This window comes from Trachemys scripta, chromosome 2 (assembly GCF_013100865.1).
Source record: "Trachemys scripta elegans isolate TJP31775 chromosome 2, CAS_Tse_1.0, whole genome shotgun sequence".
In the NCBI taxonomy this organism is placed as follows: domain Eukaryota; kingdom Metazoa; phylum Chordata; order Testudines; family Emydidae; genus Trachemys; species Trachemys scripta.
Genome location: NC_048299.1, coordinates 233,603,416 through 233,618,892, shown reverse-complemented (window position 1 = coordinate 233,618,892; position 15,477 = coordinate 233,603,416). Strand labels below are relative to the sequence as shown.

The following is a 15,477-nucleotide window of genomic DNA, read 5'->3' as shown; positions in this document are numbered from 1 at the left end:
CCCCTCCTAACCTTACCCCATACCTGCCCCGCCTCCCTCTACTCCTTCCCGCTTCCTCTTGCCCCCCACTTCCCTGCAGCCACTAAATCTGCCTCCTGCTCTCCCATTCTCACCATCCACCTTTCACAGTGTTTCTGCTGCTTCTTCCTGGATCCTATGTCCTATCCAGTCCCCTGAACCACAGGCAGCCATTTTACCTGTGGCTTCAAATCTCACTGAAAACAGTCAGAGGTAGGAGCCAACTTTATTTTATTTTAAGTTGTTTCTTGCAACATGTGTTAACCCCTTATGCTTAACAATCTTTCCCATCTTGGATTTTAACTGTGACACTCTGGTCACCTTTTCTAGTCCTGGAGAAGAGCTCTGTGAAGCTCAAAAGCTTGTCTCTCTCACCAACAGAAGATATTACCTCACCCATCTTGTGTCTCTCTGCTTTATTAAGGGCAGCCTACATTTAGGGACATGGCAGTCATCTTGCTGGCTTCAGCCCATTGGCTGTAATAGGAGATGGTAGCTATTCTGAATAAGGGAAAATTCACAAGTTGGCAGCCTTTTGTCATGTTTTCATGAAACAGGTTAAAAAAATACTCAGAATCACAAGAGTTGGCAGTGCTGTCAGATGATAAATCTCTCTAAAGCATCTATTGTACTTTAATACAAAATAATGTCAATATGCCTGCATTTGTGCACACACTTATTGTGCTTGCCAATGCAAACTGGTTGAAAGCGCATGTAAACAGTTAGGTGCCTGACTACCTTTTACTTGCATGTTCTCAAGATTTGTGTACAACCATGGTAACTGTATAAGCAACTGTTGGCATGTGACTATGCTTATTTTTGTGTAGGGAACTAAGATGTTGTTTAAAAAAAAAAAAATTGGCCTTGAAAATCCCAGAGTAACATTAAAATTATGTTTTGTTTCTCATTTTCTGACAACATTCTGTCTTGTTTCGACTTCTAGGGCCAGATCTCAGGCCCTGCTAGGGCTGCTTTGGAGTACTTTACCAGAGCAAAGCTGTCTTAGACTCTGCTTAAGAGGCTAGTGGAGGTATTCCCTTACATACTGGTAGCACCCAGCTGTAAACAGCTGCTATAGCAGCTCCCGCGCCATTTCCACTCCAAGTTCCCCAGTGTAGGGAGTATGGTCAGGGCAAAGTGGATGTTGCCAGGCAAGCCCTATGTCTCGGTGACTCTCACTGCTAGAATGGTGCCTGTAGGCTCTGGGCAGCAGTCAGTCTACACTACATTATGGCAAGGGAGAAGCCCAGTGTCCACACACCCAGGATCACAGAGGTACAGTAGGGTTTTAACATCACCTTTGCAAAAACACCCCTTACCAGATGCAGACGTGCCAGATACTGGAATCTGGTGCACAGTATTTAAATTGTTAGATTTAATAATAGGTAGAATGGTGCCACACCATGCACCTGCAGTCATTTTATGACAGACACCAAGGCAGGAAGATTGGCTAGATATTTGAATTCTGCCCCTTCCAAATTGTCATGCGTCTGTCATTTCAGTTAATTCCATTTCTCTTGTTCTTTTTGAATCATGTTAAAAGGGACAAGTGCAGGAATCAGTCATATTCAATTATTAAATTAATAACTGTGCTGGCACCAGGATGGACATTACGTTGCAACTCTTTATCTGTTGCTGTTTTATTCAACTAGTTTCCAGCTAAACTAAGACACGGGGAGACTGCAGCACAGATTTTCTTGAAGCACAACGAATGAATCATCAGTGTATGCTGGAAATATCAAAAGTACCCCAAACAGAATAAATACAGGAGAATGTGCAGCAGGAACAACCAACCTCCATTTGTTTTTGTAGTTGTTGCTAAGGAACAAGAACAACAGAAACACCCACACACGTCCATTTTCATTTAAAGAACCAACCTACATTTTATTCTCCTTTTGGAAGAGAGGACATGGAATAAGAGTAGGAAGAATGGAAACACAAAGAATACAGTTTGGCAAAATTTTATGTGGAAACCAAGTTAGCTGCTTTTCTTCCTTAATGTGATTCCAGGAGATGGATTTTTGCCATTAATAATGTGTCTGAGAAACAGGAGAATAAAGATATTTTGTTGTTGTTGTTGTTGTTGTTAAGACATAATTGAAACACAAGAAAAATAGTGGGGAAAAACATTCACATGGTTTGTATAGTGCTTATCCCAGTGGGGTCCCGGTTAGTGATGGGGGCTCTTCAGCACTATTACTGTACAAATAGTGATCCTAGTCATATTGTTACAGTTAACAACCACCAGAAGCGAGATATCCTTTCTTTGGAGTTGTACCTCCCTCTAGGTTTGTTACCTGGGGTTTTTTCAACCCAAAGCTCTTGGTAACATTTACTCTGTGCGAGGTGGTGTCAGGAAATAAATCAGGGGAGACACAGTCATCCGACCAATAGATGGCTGCTACAAACAGGACAACACAAGAGTGCTTTCACTTAAAGCTAAACTTCACTTAGTCTCAAGCACTTACACACGTCCACAACAGGTTAGTAAAACACCCCCAACCCTCGATAATTACCAAAGCTGAGTGTGGCTCTCGAGTGGCACAGCGGCAGCCCATCAGCCAGTGGGGAACACAAGATGCATCCAGAGGAAGAGTCCAGTCCCAAAGAGTCCCAATACCTCCAACTCTTCCCCCTTATTTTATACATTAGTAACACAATGACATGTCCCTTAAGGAAAATTTGTTAAGCTAGCAGTTTCAATTGTCAAGCAAAAGGTTCTTTCTGATTATTGATTAACCAGGTGTGGGTTTTTCCAGAGTTTGCTGCCTTGAGGCCCCAGGGATATTCCTGGGGCACATCCTCCTCTTCTAAAATGCATGTATCAGCATCTTCAATACAATTCTTATCAGGAAGGACGCAGGGTCCTTGGTTAAGCTGAGCTTGCTACATGGCCCCTTTATGGCCTGCTGACTTGGCTGCTTTTAGCAATAAGCCATAGTGGTTTCAGGCACTTTACTGGTTTGCCAAAAATCTCCCTATACAGGTTGGGATCCTGTGATCCTTCACTATTAGTCCAGAGAACAGGACCAAGGTTCTCTAGGTTTCAGAGACTAAGATCCAGCCCATGCCACAACTCCGAAGCACTGTCTACATAGCTATTTTTAGAGTACTAGCACTAGCTCTGCTGACCCAAGTCTGTTGACCCAAGCTGGGAGGCTAACTGCTGTGGGCTGTGCAGACATTTCCTAAGGGTATGTCTACACTACAAAATTAGGTCAATTTAATAGAAGTCAATTTTTTAGAAATCGATTTGATACAGTCGATTGTGTGTGTCCCCACTGAGCGCATTAAGTCAGTGGTGTGCGTCCACAGTACCGAGGCTAGCGTCGACTTTCAGAGCGTTGCACTGTGGTAGCTATCCCACAGTTCCTGCAGTCCCATTGGAATTCTGGGTTGAGCTCCCAATGCCTGATGGGCAAAAACATTATCGCGGGTGGTTCTGGGTACATGTCGTCAGGCCCCCCTCCCTTCCTTCCTCCCTCCGTGAAAGCAACGGCAAACAATCGTTTCTCGCCTTTTTTCCTGGGTTACCCATGCAGACGACATACCACGGCAAGCACGGAGCCTGTTCAGCTCACTGTCACCATATGTCTCCTGGATGCTGCTGGCAGAGGCGGTACTGCAGTGCTACACAGCAGCATCCCCTTGCCTTGCCTACGGCAGATGGTGCAATACGACTGCTAGCCATCGTTGTTGTCTCGTGGGTGCTCCTGGCCAACCTCAGTTAGGTCGGTCGGGGGCGCCTGGGCAGACATAGGTGCTCCTGGCCAGCCTCGGTGAGATCAGTCAGGGGCACCTGGACAAAAATGGGAATGACTCCAGGTCATTCTCTTCTTTAAGTTTCGTCTAATGGAGATTCAGTCCAGCCTGGAATATCATGCCAGCTGGAGGCTTCTGCCTCAGGCTGCTTTCCCAGTCAACAGCACCACGTGCTCGCACCTACCCCAGCCTACCGCTTGCTCATGAAGCCTGGACAGTAGTAAGGAGCAATTCAACTATAGGCTGAGCAAGTGCAGAATGGTGGTAGAATGTGCCTTTGGATGTTTAAAAGCTCGCTGGCGCAGTTTACTGACTCGGTTAGACCTCAGCAAAACCAATATTCCCATAATTATTACTGCTTGCTGTGTGCACCACAATATCTGTGAGAGTAAGGGGGAGACGTTTATGGCAGGGTGGGAAGTTGAGGCAAATCGCCTAGCTGCTGATTACGTGCAGACAGACACCAGGACGGTTAGAAGAGCACAGCAGGGCATGCTGCGCATCAGAGAAGTTTTGAAAACCAGCTTCATGACTGGCCAGGCTATGGTGTGAAAGTTCTGTTTGTTTCTCCTTGATGAAAACCCTCCCCCTTGGTTCACTCTATTTCCCTGTAAGCCAACCACCCTCCCCTCCCACCTTTGATTTCCGCTTGCAGAGGCAAAAATGTCGTTGTTTCAAATTCAGGCATTATTTATTAATTCGTCACACAAATGGGGGGATAACTGCCAAGGTAGCCCGGGAGGGGTAGAGGAGGAGGGAAGCACAGGGGTGGGGTAGTTGTAGGGGCACCCCCTAGAATGGCATGCAGCTCATCATGGAAGTGGCAATTCTGGGGCTCTGACCCAGAGCGGCTGTTTGCCTCTCTGGTTCTTTGGTAGGCTTCATGCGGCACTGCTGCGGGTCCCTGTTATAACCTCTGTCCTTCATGCCCTTGGAGATTTTTTCAAATATTCCGACATTTCGTTTTTTGGAACAGAGTTCGGATAGCACAGATTCGTCTCCCCATACAGAGATCAGATCCTGTACCTCCCGTTCAGTCCATGCTGGAGCTCTTTTGCGATTCTAGGACTCCATTCTAGGACTCTAGGATTCTAGGACTGCTGATGAGCTCTGCATGGTCACCTGTGCTGATCAGCTCACTACACTGGCCAAATAGGAAATGAAATTCAAAAGTTCGCGGGGCTTTTCCTGTCTACCTGGCCAGTGCATCTGAGTTGAGAGCGCTGTCCAGAGCAGTCACATTGGAGCACTCTGGGATAGCTCCTGGAGGCCAATACCATCAAATTGCATACACACTACCCCAAATTCGACCCAGCAGGGTTGATTTCAGCGCTAATCCCCTAGTTGGGGAGGAGTACAGAAATGGATTTTAAGAGTCCTTTAAGTCAACAAAACTGGCTTCATCTTGTGGACGGGTGCAGGGTTAAATCGATCTAAGGCTGCTAAATTCGACCTAAACTCATAGTGTACACCAGGGCTGAGTGTACAGACCTTGCTCACCTCCCAGGGCTGGATGTAGGGCGGGGGCACTTCTACATTTGTTCTCTCCAGATAGGGATGCCAAAGTGGATTTCCAGGACAAGGTCAACAGATCTTTCTTAAAAACAAATTTTATTTCAACGTTTAAAAACAGAGAAAAATGAACCAAACACAAGCACATAACTTACCATACCTAAGGCTTACAATGTTTCCAAGACAGGGCTCTCTCATTTTAAGTTTCAGATCTTCATGAGTGACTGTATATGCTGTTATAAACTAAAAAGTCCTCTATGACCTCTCTGTATCTCAGTGTGAGGCTGTCTCACAGCCTGTTTTCCTGTTCCTGAGTGATTGTCTGCCCTAGGTTTATCAACCCTTTTTCTCAGTCCATCAGCATCTGTCATGGGGATTACATTTCCCTCCACCTCAACCTTTTTCTTCCTGGTTGGCTGGACTTCCAATTTGGGCAATCAAGGTGAATGGCTGAGGATCTTGTCTAGGTGGAGCCATTATATTTTAATGGGTCCTATTTATGATCTGGGTTGTTATACATTGGAGGTACCTAATTTCCTTCTTGGTACAAAGGGGGATTATTTGCCAAAGACTAGACACTCCCAGAGTTCCAGAATATACTTGATGCATAGGACAAAGAAATCATATATTGTGCACATACAAAATATACATTTAAAACAGTGACCCATAAAGTTGAATTATCACATATAAGTGGAAGAAGAACTACAGACAGTAGAATCGCAAAACACCTGGTAACAGCTTGGAAATCAAGAGCTAATGGATATCCTCTGGATGCCAATAAATTCAAACAGACTCCTATCCCAGACCATCTGGCAGCTTTCACAGCATCATACAGAGAATTCTTCCTAGGTGCATTAATTTCAAGATGTTTTGGTATGGAATACATTTTAAACACGCCACACTCTGGGCCAACATCAGTCATTTTAGATGGCACCCTACCTCTGACGAGATTGGTAGTGTGCATGAGATTATATGATAGGAATCATGACTTTTAGTTTGCTTCTAAAACTAAAAGCAAAGCTGGTGCTGTGCCATGCCAACTTCTTCTGCCATTTAGCAAATAGAGCCAAGTCCATTTCTTGGGCTCCAGTCAGAAAGGGCCAAGAATGCTGTGGAGCTAGCATGTTCAGTTTGTGAAGCAGCACTGATAGGCTATGAAGAGAGTCTGGCCTGCAAGGCAGTATGCAACTGGGGGCCTCCTGAGAAGAAAATCTTAAAGTAAGGGCAACTAAACAGATTCTTGCGGCTGCGGCCTGGAGGCAGACAAAAGGAGGACATGAGAAACAGCTGCTACAAAAAAAGGAGTGCATGATCCACTGTTACACATTGCCTGGTGTGCCAGGGTACCACTGCATGGAGAGTGGTTGATGGAGAGTGAAACAGGATAGGGAGCACTGCATGCCGAAGCCACGGGGAAGAGGGAGCTCTCCTTTCTACTGTGAGCAGAGGAGATGCACTCCCCAAAGTTCCCCTTACTATAATGGCCCATCCACTGCCCGGACTATGTCATGTGTTATCTTCTAATTATGGTTTGATTTAATAGAACTGCTTCTTTAGAAGACAGATAAGAGACTTGTGGGTTTAGGAGTTGACAGATGATGAGTTTTACTTTTGACTCCTGTAAGGTACAATCTTTCCTTAGATGTGAGATTTAGTATACTTTCCTATATGACACTGTCAAGGTACGTTTGGGTTTCTTTAACTTAGTATCACATATATCTAAACTTTTCTGACAGAAATGACTAAGATATGGCAGTAATGTAAAGAAGAATATGCGCTGTAGCTAATATAAGCTCAATAATAAGCATTCATTTTAATCTGCATATATATACACAAGTGTAGATATGTCCAGTGATAAACTGAATGTACTAACAAGGGGCAAAATATATCTAAGGCACTTATATGACCCCTATAATTTTAATGTATTTATCCTGATAACACACCCATGAGGTAATGAAGTATTATTATTATACCCATTTTACAGATAATCACAGAGGGAGACTAAGTTACTGGTCTAAGATCATAGCGGAAGTCTGTAGCATAATAGGGAGTTGAACCTGGTTTCTTGAAGTCCTGAGCTGAACACCTCATCTTATGGCCTACTTTAGTAATGTTCAAGTTTCATGTCCTTCCAAAAAGTTGTCAGAGATTTGAATGAGATGTCTCTATACCAGCTCATACATGACTGACAATGCAACTCTAATTAAAAATTAATAAAAAAACAGTTAAATGAAAGGCAACTGAAGGACACTGCAAGTCACAAAAGACTAATATTTGAAAACAATTTTGTTCCAGTTAAGCCCTTTACATTTCTTCTTTAAATGGTCTCTTTTCTTTTTCTCTTTTCTTTTCTTTTTAAATTGTCTCTTTTCTTTTCTGATTTATTGATTCATAATAGTTAAGTCTGTGTAACTATCAAAATATTACTTGCTACTATAATTGAGGGTCCTGGTTAGAGAAACCATCTACTTTCTGATTGTTTGAATGCAGACACTCAGTGGGTTTTCCTGAAGAAATCACAATGTTATTCCCTCAAGTTGAATAAATCCAGCTAAAAGCAAAGATCTCGCTCTCTCTGCAGAGGTGAAGAGGAGAACCGTGTGATGTTGTGCGGTGGAGCGTGTTCTTACTTTATTCTTGATTCACATAGAAAACTTAATGTACAAATGAACTTTCTGGTGTCTGATGGGAAACATTCAAGGGCAATGTGATGGGATATCAAAACCCCACGCTAGGCCAGGGCAGGAAAAGTTTAATGGTCTGACCTGCAAAAATTTCATCCTGAGACATCTGCCAGAAATGTCAAGTCTGGATGGAGTAATGATGAAAGGAACATGAAATTATCAGGGTGACATACAGGCTGTAGCTGGCCCAGGGAGAGGAATCAGGGGCAATGGAGAACTGGTCCCTGTTTCCATTATGGCTGTAAGGAATGGGACAAGACTACAGCTATTTGGAAAAGAGAGGAGGATCAGCAGGACTTCCATGAAGCAAGGAAGCTCAGCCTTCAGAGTATTCTCCTTTTATTCACTCTGTTCATCCTGTTCATCAATGGGATGATTATCTGGGCCTCCCTTGGGAAGGGAAAGCCCAAAGACCAGCTGGATGTGAGATTCTTGTCTGACTGGAGTGTGTAGACTATTTAAAATTCCAGTGAATGGGACACACATGCCAGGTTCCCTGAAGGATGAGGAAAGCCTAGAAGTAAACTAAAGATGGCTGAAGATTCTTTTGTCCTCTGGAGTTGATCCTAATCTATATCCAGTTTGGTTTTGAACTTTTGCTGATCCTTTGGCTCACAGGTGCTCCAATTAGGAGTCACAAAAACACTGGCCTTCCCATATTACTAAATGATGGGGGTGGGGGGTTCCTGGCTGAATGGAAAAAGGATTCTGGAAAAATTAGAGAATTATTTTATTGGATTACAATTTTATTTAAAGATGGTATTTTAGCCCTACCTTGTCCTGAGGTATATTTTCTTTCCAGCTCCTTCTGTGGCTAGCCTTCTCTGACATGACTCCGGCAATAGCAAAGATGGAGAAATACCTTTTCTGAGAACCAAAGACTGTGGACCAAAACAAAGAATACAGTCAACATTCAGTGTGACAAACCATGTTTCAAACAAAAACAAAAAAAAGTGGAAGTACCAAAGCTGCTCATTTATTCAAAGTTAATGACATTTGGTCAGTGTTTGACAATAAATTCTTTCAGCACAATAACTCACTGGCAACTAGAGTTTTCGGTTTGCTGTCAGTTACTAAAAATCAAAAAAATATGGACCAAAAAGTTAAAAAAAAAAAATCATTTTAGGTCAAATTAAATGTTTCATTTGAACTGAAACAAAAAGTTTAATTGAGATTTTTATTGATTTTTTTAAATTAAATTGAAGGAAATTTCAAAACAAAAAGTCATACAATCTAAAAATCAAAATATTTCATTTTGAAAATATTTAAATAAAACATTTTGACTTTTTTTCATTTCTTTTCTTAAACTCACCATTTGATAAAACTAACACAAATGTGCATAACATTTTAGTGTTGCCAAGTTGCATTTTCAATTAAACAAGTTTCAGCCTAAAAACTTTCACCCAACTCTGCTGGAAACAGTACTGAGCTGTGAGAAATGTCATTGAGTCAGCTGTAAGTAGGCACCTGTAGTCAGCTGTAAGTAGTGACACCAGCACATATTCTATATGTGTACTTTTTAAATATAATTGATTTGTGACCCTAATAAATGGGGAAGAAAACTGTACCCCAATTTCTATTTCCAAAATATAGTCACCTTAGTACTGTCACACACACACAAGTTAGCAGTATACTACACCTTTTAAAAAGGTGCTCCCCAACACAAGCCTCTAGTATCAACAAATGTGCGGGAGGCACATGGGCACCCTCTAGAGCTGTTCTGTTATGCTCCCTATGGAGAATACAGCACCATTGCAGTGCCACTTGCAATAGGGCAGCTCTTGCAGCGGGATTGTGGTTGCTCCTTACATGGGTATGCAAAGAAGAGAAAAAGCTCTCTGCTCTTTTTTTTCTTCTTTGTGAAACCGTAGTCACGATGTGGCCCTTATGCTGTACATGTCTTTGTATATTGGTCTATGTGGCGTGTATACACACACACACACACACACACACACACACACACACACGCCTCTACATATATATCTCTACCCCGATATAATGTGACCTGATGTAACACGAATTCGGATACAACGCGGTAAAGCAGCGCTCTGGGGGGGCCGGGCTGCACACTCCGGCGGATCAAAGCAAGTTCGATGTAAAGCTGTTTCACCTATAACGCGGTAAGATTTTTTGGCTCCCGAGGACAGCGTTATATCGGGGTAGAGGTGTATATGTTTGTTTGTTTATATTGTAAGCTAGAATGAATAGCTGCTACATACTGCTATGCATCACTGCATATCTTGTACATTCAGCTACTTATATAACACACTTACAACCACAGTAGCTGATTTAATAAGATATGCAACACAGCATATTGGCATACTGGAGTGGATCAAGCCAATAATACTGTAGCAAATATACTATCAAGATAAGATTTCCTCTAATGTGTTATGGCAAAGAGATGATTTTATAAAATGCTTTTGATCTGTAAATACTACACTACAAGCAGAGATGTATCAATTAGAAGCTCAAAGCATTTGGAGAATGCCTTTGAAATTAAAAATAATGACATTTCCTTTAGCATTTGGGTTATGAATTATTATACAGGACCATCTCAGTTTAATTAGGATGCTAAAGTGGAGTTTAATGGATCTATCCAGTCTTTAAAAGATAATACTTGAAGAATTGCTAACTGGAATATTTGAGAAAACTATTAATAGAACTGGTCTATTCCAGGGGAAATTCCAAAAATAAAAAGTTTTTGACTCAGATTAAAAAGCTAATATTTCCCTGGAGCAAAAATTCCATTTTTTTTTTCTATTCAGAATCATTGAAACATTTTAATAACGTTGATTTGTTTTGTTTCAATTTTTATATTAAAATATTATTATATGTATTTTTTCTAGAAAGAGTAGCAGAGAAGTTAGAGTTAAAGCTATCACATGAAAAGACAACAGTCATGGTGACATTTAAGTCTGTTGAAAAGACAAACATATTCCTACCTAAAATCTAAGAGGGCAAACATATTCCTACCTAAAATCTGAAGTGTATTGAGCATTTCAAATGCCTGGGTAGTATGACTACAAAGGATGCCAAACATTACTTAGATATTCGACATAGTACTGAACTCATGACTGCTGCTCTAGCAACACAGCCACTTGGAGAAGTAAAGGGTATTTCCATGAAGTGTAAAATGAAATTGCTGCAGTCTCTTGCCTTCAACGTCTTGCTATATGTATGTGAGACATGGACACTAAGAAAACAGGTCATTAAAATATTTTCTGCCTTCAAAATTGAAATGTTACAGGTGATTGCTGCATATTAGCTATAACTTGCACATGACTAATGAGGTAACTCGGAGTTATAGCATAACTGGAATGACACCTGTTATCCTTAAGACAATTAGGTGAAGAAATTTTGAGTTTGCAGGGCATGTGGGTCAGATGAACAGAGAAAGCTTGCCAAAACAAGTTTTGCAGGGACTGGTGCTAGGGGCAGTGGGCAGCTGCAGTGAGTGTGGTTCGATGATGTGTCTAACTGGACAGGATGCAGTATGGCACACTTCTGAAGACTGTGTGTAAACCACAAAACATGGAAAGATTGCTGGCTAATGACTCCTGTGTGTTGTGTTTACTGTTCACTGTGATGTGACTCTATGGTGCTTTGCACTTTGAGAATGATGATGTAGATATAAATATATAATATTAAAATTAACATTCCAGATGTACAACAAATAGGAAAAAGATCCACTGGCTTTGACAAATCTTGCCTCAGTTTCTTTAGTGAGGGGCCATTAGCTTATATTGTGTTTCCAAGTTAGACAAACTCATCAACTCCCTCATTCACTTTCCCTTCAATCACCCATCTGCCAGTATTGACAGCATTCTCCCCTATTTCCATGATCTTGGTCTTCTGTATACTCATGAGAGTCCCACTTTGGCCACTTCTTTTATGTTCATAAAGGAGTCTTCACGTTTCATCAAGTCTGTATCCAGTATAACTATATCATCTGCAAAAAGTCTCACAGCTTATCTCTTTCCCAAACAATACTAGTGTCCTTGGCAGGAGCAATCACTCTTCTCATCACAAAGTCTATAACCCTGAAGAAGAGAAGTGGGATAGTACTCAACTTTGTCTTGTGCTAAGAACAATTTTAAACCATTCTGTCTCTGTGTTCTCTGCCATGAGGCTACACTGATCATACAAAGATCTTAATCAAATTAACAATCTTTGCTGGAATTCCATAGTGTGTCAGGATCTCCCAGAGGGCTTCTCTATGGATACGATCAAACACTTTTGTAAAATTGTAGAAGTTAAAAAACATTTTCTCCTGGTATTCTAAGCCTCTCTCAATAGGTCTTCTCAAGGCAAAAATCTGGTCTGAACATGACCCTCCAGATCAAAATCCAGCCTGTTCTTCCCTGAGAACGTTATCAACACTGGTTTTCATTCAATTCAAAATGATAAGCAAAACACTTTTTGAGGTACGGATAGGAGTGTCACCCCGTCTGCTTATCACAAATAAGCTGGGCCCCCTTTTTACCTCCCAGCTGCCATGTAGACATGCCCTCCTCAAAGTTGATTACTTCTAGTGATATAGGTAAGGCTGCTGTTTCTTTACATCTCACAGTGAGTGTTAGACAGCCAGTAGCACTAAGCATAGCCTGGAAGTGTTCCATCCAAAGACCTTTCTGTCCCTCCTCTGTGGTTAAAGTTGTACCATCTCAAGCCTTCACAATGCTACAATGGTTTGAGGATTGTGATGTCAGTTGTTTAGGTAATAGAAAAAGGGTTTTAGAATCCCCTGTCTTTTGTGCCTCCTCTGCTTCTCTTGCTTTATTTTCCATCCTGTCTCTTCTAGTTGATTTTTTAACTTCCTTGTCTTTGTCTGCATATTCTTGTTGAAGAATAGTTTTTACTGCTGTTGTGTTCTTCCTGAATTCTTTTCTTTCATTCTTTCTTCTCTTCAATTAGTCTCCATGTATTTGGCTGTAGCCAATCTTCTTTCTTAGATTGTCTCACCCCCACAGTAGTGCTGGCTGCATCCACACTTGCTTCTTTGAAAAATTTCTGTTGTTCTTCAATATCTTCCATCCATCTTTAACTCTTCGAATTTATTGGTAAGTTGCAGCTTGAAATGTGTCTTCAGTACTGGATCTACTATCTTTTTAGTATCATACATACCTCTGTCTTGCATGGTGTTAGCGTCTTTAGTTTTATTTTGATTGTCCCAACAAGAAGATGGTGGTCACTTCTGACATCAGGACTCATATACACCCTGGTGTCCGGCAGTGATCTTCTCCAGTGCCTACTAATGGCAACATGGTCAGGCTGTTAGGGGGGGTTTGAGTCAAGTTTACAACCTGCCCATAAAAAAATGCTTTCTGTTACAGCAATAACCCAGATATAAGGTGCACTCACTGCTGTAGGGGCCTAAAACCTAGGTTGCAGTAGCTTCCACTGATGCAATCAAACCTGTAAGTGTGACCCTAAACTTTTTGTCCGTGTTTCGATGTCAAAGAATCCCACTGAATTTTGGAAGAGAAAGGGTGTAATTTACATATATAGCCTTAACTTTGGAATTTTCTGAATTTTGAGTCCCTGCCACCTTGACATTATCTGAACAATTTTCTGCTGTTATTTATAAGTTCTCTATCACATAACATGTCTAGTAGATAACATGAACAACATATAATGGAAGATCAATTGTTGCAAAAGGAACTTCTATGAAATTTTCATCAGTTGTAAACTACCCCACAATGTGATATTGTTCTCCTTGTTTATTTAGGAATCATAAGACATTTGGTGTTTTCAGAAGTCTTTTAAAACTCTTTTAGATGCTCAAGCTGCTGAGTAAATAAATCAGTAGCTGCAGTACATGGGTCATAACACTTTTCTTGAACCATAAAAATGGGATTTTAACCAAGAGTGCTAAACATCACAGGCCATTTATTCTATGTTCACAGCACAATTCAGCAGAAACGTGACTATCTTACCCAATAACTAAATGCCAAAAGTAAAAGTATGCTGTATCCCAGATTGTTGAAAATAAAATCACGGCTTGTTTACATTTCTTTAAAAGACATGAAACATATTTTGGAGGAAGTGGAGAAACAGAATTATTGTAGAATGTCTCAAATACCAATGTAATGACACCATTAATATATCAGACTATGGAAAAGTATTGACACTTAAAATCGGTTGACAGATCTGGACTTATTACATTATTTCAGCTATTAGCAAGCTTGATTTTTGGTTTGTGATAGTGGAATATTAGCACTGATTAGGTTTGGGGCCATATTCATCCCCCTGGTCACAAGAAAGTAATGTATACTACCCGAGGCCTGTAAGGGTTTCCATTTAGATATGACAGCTTTAAATTTTGGTGGGGGCTCTGGGTAACCCTACTAGTGGAGAATGCTGCGGAGAAGATCCAAATAAGCACATATTTTGACCATGTTGGCTCAGGCTCCTTTGGGGGACATATTAGCCATCTCCCCTCCCCAGCCTTGCCCTATTGCATCTCTAATCCTCACGGGCTCTCCTGGACCTCCTTGAGTAAACTGGTGTTATAGGCAAAACAGTTCAAACTTGCATGTCTCAACTTACATACCTAAATTATCCCTGTTTAGCCCCTTAAGCACCATAAGAGACCTGATTTTCATAAATGGTGATTACCACAATTCTCTATCTAATGAGGGCTCCACTCTGAGACATGGCAGCCAAGAAAACTCAACTGATTTCTTTCTCCTCCCTCCCAGCAGCAACTCCACCACTCGCCCTGTTTCCAGTCCCACCCCACTCCCAGAAAATACCCTCAGACATCCCCTCATCTTTCAAAATCTTTTCCTGGGCCTAGAGAAATACCAAAACCCTCTACCTGGTTGTGGATGGGTGGAAGCCTCCTGCTACTTGCCTCTCTTTTATCACTAGCTAGTCCCAGTGGATCTATTCATATTGCTGTCCCACATTGCCATTTCTTTCCTGTGCCTAAGCATGGCTGCTTGCTGTTTCCTGCTGCCTGAAATGAAGGAAGAGATGGGACTATGTGGAAGATCCACCCAAGTCAATCAGGATTCACTCTGGGCAAGAATCCCAAATGATCCTGCATCTCACAGTATATCTACACTGCAGCTGAAAGCGAGCCTCCCAGCCTGGGTAGACAGGCTAGCAGAGCTCAAGATAGCATGCTAAAAATAGCAGTGTGGCTGTTATAGCTCAGGGTCTTGAGCCTAAATAATCAGGTGGGCTTGAGACCCCAAGCTCCAGCCCAACCTGCAATGTCCACACTGCTATTTGTAGCACATGAGCATGAGTCTGCCTATCTGGGCTGTGAGGCTCACCCCCAGCTTTAAGGCAGACATACCTCACAGTGGCTTCAAACCCTCTCTCTGTTCATAGTTCAGCACCCCATGCCAGTTCCTAAAGGTGACAGGGTTTCTCTTAAGTCCTTATGAAGTTTAACAGCTGAAGATTATCCCGAGTTCTAAGGATCAATTCTGACCTAAAGGATCACTGCTCTACTAGTCATGGGTTTCGTGAAAATGAGCCAACATCAGTG

The 15,477-nt window shown here is 41.7% G+C and overlaps 1 pseudogene; it reads right to left on the bottom strand.

Annotated features, from left to right (window-relative positions):
* The window catches only part of LOC117871825, a 63,625-nt pseudogene that overhangs the window by 9,370 nt on the left and 38,778 nt on the right, over positions 1–15,477 (bottom strand).